Raw genomic sequence first — 5597 nt, 5'->3', positions numbered from 1 at the left:
CTGATCACGCAACAGTTGTTACTGCCGGCGATTTAACTGTAGGCTATGTATGTATGTACATCAAAATATCAGATTTCAACGTCAAAACATCAAACAGTTTGCTCAAAACCTCAGATCTGATGTTAAAACATCAGATGTGGTAACGTGGCTTTTGTAATTGCTGTTTTTTGTGACGTATTCTCGAGCAGTGTTTGTACTTTTTGGTCATTTTGAAAAAAAAAAGAAAATAAATGAAACACTGGACTTTGGGCCTTGCCAGCGCCATTAAAAACAAATTTTTTTCGGTATTTTTTTTTTGAAATGTATTCTTGAATGTTCAGTTTACTCATTTTAATGCTTAATTCCCGTTTGAAAATTTCATTGAATATGTCTTTAACAAGATGTTATGTTTGAGCGTTGATAGAGAGCTTGACTTGTTGTACGCTTGACTTTTAGATACATATAACACTCAGTATCGTTAAAGGATTTAACATTTTTTATCAAACACACACAAAAAAACAAGAAAAAATACTAAATCCAACGTTTTCGACACTACATAGTGTCATCATCAGGAATAATTACAGGCTATATCTAAGAGAAATAAATAAATGAATTTTAAAATTTTACCAGCTGTAGGCTACAAGCGACACCTCTCAACAGCACCATCAACAAATGACACAAAAATTTAATGCAGGATACACAAATTGACGAGGAACAGATCATATGATACGGTATGCACAACACAAAACACTAAATAATAGTTTTATTGCTGCCTGATACTAGTATTATTGCGCACAGATGTCCAATTCTGCAGTAAAATTTTGTATGGTGTGCAATACGCCTAAGCAAACATCACTCGTTTTGCCCATGAAAGTAAAAATAAATATCGAATGCGCGTTATTTCACTGCTTTTTATGCAAGCAGGCCTACTGGTATCAACCAACAACAAGGCTCCTTCAACTGTCACTATATACAGTAGGTGACTGCTACTGTATTATACTTGAAATTTAAAAAAAAAAGCGTTAATAATACGATCATTGAAAGCAATAAATTCTTGACAAATTGAAGTGAGATCAACCTGATCGATCAAGTTTTTGTAAATGTGTTCAACTGTTCATCCTATGGTTCAAGTGCTCTTGGGTTAATCTGCTTTTTAAGTAATTTTTCACCAGTCTGTGTCACGAAAAAGACCTTTTTGCAGTATCATTAAACATATGGATTTCCAAGTAAAACTGTAGCTATCAGTTTTGATAGATTTATGTAAATGTTTTATCTATTTTAACAGCTTGAGTTCGTTTTCGAGAGAATTAACATCAATATCCCCATCTAGCCTGGTTTAAGTGCCTTCTTTTAGAGGCAAACTTGCTGCATCCTCTACCCTTGCTGCAGCTAAAATTACTTTCTCTATATCACAAAAAACTGCAGGTTAATCTTGGTCAAATCTTTCGCTACCTTTTCAAAATGTTTGGCTTTCAAAAGTGGGTGGGCCAGGCCCATCCAGAAAATAAAGTAGGTGGGCCTAGGCCCATGGGCGTAGCCATGGGGGGGAGAAGGGGGCCATGGCCCCCCCCCAAAATTTTTCAAGTTTGGATTCCGAAGTTGAGCCCTTTGTTGAAAATGTAATAAAATTTGTAGAAATTTATAACGTTTTCCAAGACATCTGGCCATTAACACCCCCCAGGACTTGTTTTAGACACACGGAAAGACACCAATAAATTTTGCAAATCGTAAATCGCGCAAAGTTTACGCGATTTACGTTTCTTTGAACTAATTTGTGGAAGCAATTTCAGAATGGCTTACTCTGCTGGGTTTTTGTGTAGTTATTGAGTTTTTGTGTAGCTGAGTTTTTGGTGTTCTCTAATTTTAGCCGCAGTTTTTGCCCGTTTGTGTGTAAGAGCTACCTTTAATAAGTTAATAGCTGTTTATCTGCTATAAAAACTTCATACAAATATTACCCTAAAAGTGTTTCCAGAAAGCGCTATAATCCATTATTTGAGTGTAATTTTGCAAAAATTTTCCCGGGTAGCATGCCCCCCGGACTCCCCCTTGAGTGGACCCCCTAACCCCCCACCACTTTCATTGCTTCCCTTGCTCAACCCACCAGGATACGCCACTGCACATCAAAGTGGCGATGGCTTAAATCAAACACTTTGTTGTTCTCTTCTAATTCATCAAATATTTGCCCCCCTCCCCCAATTTTTTTTCTGGCTACGCCACTGCCTAGGCCCACGTGGTTCCTCCATCCCTGCCAACTAAGGTTCCACTCGCCAGCATCACCAAATTCCCGTTCCGGGTTTTCCCAGACTTTTTTCTATCCTGAATGCAGGGAAAATATTTCGGGAATCCCGAGAAATTTGGAGTGTGTATATTTATGCATTTTTAGACCAAAGGCATACATTTTGGTCCATTCATTTATTTTCACTGTAAGGTCAAGACAGGGTCAAGATAATGAGTTAGCATCGATTGCATAACTTTTATTTGAATAAGATTCCAAAATTTTTGTCGGGTTACATAACTGTTAGCAAAACTTTTTTGTTTACTTCGTGTTAAAATTTGTCTTGGCCAATTTCATTAGATTACCGGTACATCATTGTGTTTTTTGTACTCTGGTTATTCTTCAAAATACTGATTTATTTATTTGTAGTGTCTAGAATGAATAATGATTTCCACAATGTTCATATATGTTTACCATTCAAATCTTGTGTTTGCTAATTTCAGGCGAAGAAGATTTTTAATTTGCTGTAAACTTGTTAAAGCTTTTGATAGCTTTCAATTTTCGCGTCTCATGATTAGTGCACTGCAAGCCACTGCATAGCCTAATACTGTTGATCTAATCGTCTGATAGGTCATTTTACTCATGAGGCTTTCGGTTTTATTCAATGCCGTTGTAACCTTTTTGTGAAATATGGAAATGAGTAAGAATTAACCAATAAGAGATATTTTTACTATTTCTGTTCTTAATAAAGTGAAACTGCTAGTTTTGTATTATCTGTGCTGTTGGAAGTTATTTATTATTTTAATTTTAATTATTTTTAGTAATTGCTATTCATTGCTTGTTTTAAGTATCGATAGCGGAAAGTCATTGCTTTTTTGGGCACTATCGCATAGTGAAATAGTCATTGCTTTTTGGCCAACGACTTCCAACCCTGTATAGGTATCACATAGAGCAGGGGTCACCAACTGGCGGCCCGTCACGCTATATCGCTGCGGCCGCGGAAGGTATCAGCGTACAAGTATAACCAAAAATACTTTTCTTGAGGAGTTAAAGAGCATGAAAGCAAAAAATACTTTCCGGGAAGCATATTTTCGCTTTGCATACGATTCCACCGACCGACCAATCAGATTATAGTTTTAGGTGGAGGTTGCTTACAGTTATTCCAATGCGATGTCCAGCCACACTGTCCCAGTGGTTGATTAAAACGTCTGTTTTCGAAATTGTCTGTGAGCATAATATAGGGTTGCTTATTTTAAGTTTGCAAATGTCATGTCAACACTAGTGTGCGTTTCACCGTTATTGTGTTTCTCGAGCAGTGTTCTCTTTATGCAAGTTTTTGTTGGCAAAATAGGTCGGTGTAGCCTACCAACTCAATTTATAATAAATTGGCAAAATATTATATATAAATTTAAAGACTTTTTCTGATTGTATTATGAAAATATTTAGCTTAGTACTGCAAAATGTTTTTTGTTTTTAAAGACACATGGAACGCTTCACGATTTTGCGTGTCATCCTTGCTTAGGGGCCGTACTAATCATCTCTGTATCGCTCCAATTTTAGCATATGTACTGCCGAAGCAAGTAGCCTACTGCAAAATGTTGTTAATCAACAAATTCTTGCCACGCTGATAAGCACCGCCAGCGACAATTGTCTATAATAAAAGAAAGAAGGTTTTATAGACTCTCACAGAAAGGATGAAAAATCAACTCATTGCTTTTTTAGAGGGAAGACTCTTCATGAATTACGACAGAGTTGCGATTTTTCGATGATTTCCACAAGAGTTTGTTTCATGGTGCCTGGTTTCTTTTTTCTGTTATTGGAGCATATTTTTCGCTGATATGTTTGCAGGTCACTATTGTTGCCTGTATTGCGATGTGTCAAACATTTCCTTATTTACTGAAATTGTTAATTGCAAGTTATCTTTTGTGAAGCGAAGTGACAATACCACTCTTGCGATGAATATTCTGATGAAACCGCTCGCCTCGTTATAAGTGCGCAAAACAAGTGGCCTCGTTTATTAGGCATTGTTAAAAAAGTCAAAAGTGTTGTTAAAGGAGCTTGGCCTGGCAGCAGCATTGTTCGATTAATTGTTAGCATTGTTAAAATGGCAATAGCGTTGTTCGATTAATTTTGTTGCTGCGGTATTCTAAGATAAATATTAACAACATATAACGCTGGATACTGGGTACGAAATGCGTTCTTCTCTAGCATGAGAGTCAACCTATACCTAAAATTTTATTAGTGCGGCCCGCCACAGCTCTCCTTAGTTCCAAAGTGGCCCGCATGCAAAAAAGGTTGGTGACCCCTGACATAGAGAGTTGTTTGTTTTTTCAATGCTTGCAGGTGTATTGTCAGCAAGTTTTTGCAGGTTGAGGTAGCGTAGAAGTGGCTGCTTTTTTGTTTTGTTTTTGCGGTAATTTTGCTTGATGGGATGTATCTTACCACTAGGCAGCAGCATGCTCAAGGTTGCGTTAAACCAACGTCTTTCTGACGTCATGCAGACGCTTTCAGCTGGATGGCAGAACCATTAACGTTTGTTCGCTTGCGGTTCTGTTCAGGGTTGCTTTTTTTGGGGGGAAGGGGTTGAGGGAGCGTAAAAGAGGTTGTTTCAAATCAACAACTGTAAAAATAAGGAAACTGCGCTGACATTCCCCAGTTGCTTTAGGCTGATTCTCATCCACCTAGAATGGCTAACTCGATGGTTCTCAACCTTTTTGTCTTGGCGGAATCCTTTTAATGCCCTCAAAGCGGCCGCGGACCCCTAAAAAAATTATAACTTATGAAAGTTAGTATATTGCGTCTACTAACGGAAACAAATGTTTCACAATGTTTCGAAGCGACACAAGAAGAATTTGCTAAACTTGCGACTTAGCCTATTTATTATCACGATTGATAGCCTAGGCCTAACATTGACAAAATTATGTTATGACTGAGCTGGCTATGTTAGCACACAGGATCAAAATCAGTGATCTATTTGCTGATTTAATACTTTATATAAACTTTGCAAAATTTTTGCGACCTTTACAAAGAATTTCTCCCTTTTTTCATTTAGAATGCCCTAATCAGTATTTGCGAGTAGAATGTTGCTCATGGTAGCTCGAAGCTGCAGATTTCCGCCCGACTCTCTTCAGGAGCAATCGTCAGAATACAATAAGCCTAAAAGTGGTGTAGTATTGTATAGTAGAAGAAAGGCGAAATGTAAACATTTTAAAGAAATTTTACAGAGAGACAGTTGCCCTTGGTTCCGCCGCTGCAATCATGTTGCAAATTTGGAAACGTTCACAGACCCCTTGTGGGCCGCAGGGCCTCTGAGAGAAATTTTCACTAGGGGTACGAAAAGTCATTCCGGGCCCCCTTCTCACTACGGGCCCCCTTTGTCTTGGGAAAAACGCGTGATGTTTGC

General features: G+C 37.9%; 1 non-coding gene across 1 annotated transcript; it reads right to left on the bottom strand.

The window, feature by feature from the left end:
• Positions 1-3671: 3671 nt before the first annotated feature.
• LOC145783740 (U6 spliceosomal RNA) lies at positions 3672-3778 on the bottom strand. Its single transcript, XR_014290956.1, has one exon. It is a non-coding gene; the product is annotated as a U6 spliceosomal RNA (small nuclear RNA).
• Positions 3779-5597: the final 1819 nt, after the last annotated feature.

The sequence above is a fragment of the Aplidium turbinatum genome, chromosome 14, assembly GCF_918807975.1.
Source record: "Aplidium turbinatum chromosome 14, kaAplTurb1.1, whole genome shotgun sequence".
In the NCBI taxonomy this organism is placed as follows: Eukaryota; Metazoa; Chordata; class Ascidiacea; order Aplousobranchia; family Polyclinidae; genus Aplidium; species Aplidium turbinatum.
The sequence above is the reverse complement of the archived record's forward strand: the minus strand, read 5'-3'. Positions and strand labels throughout refer to the sequence as shown.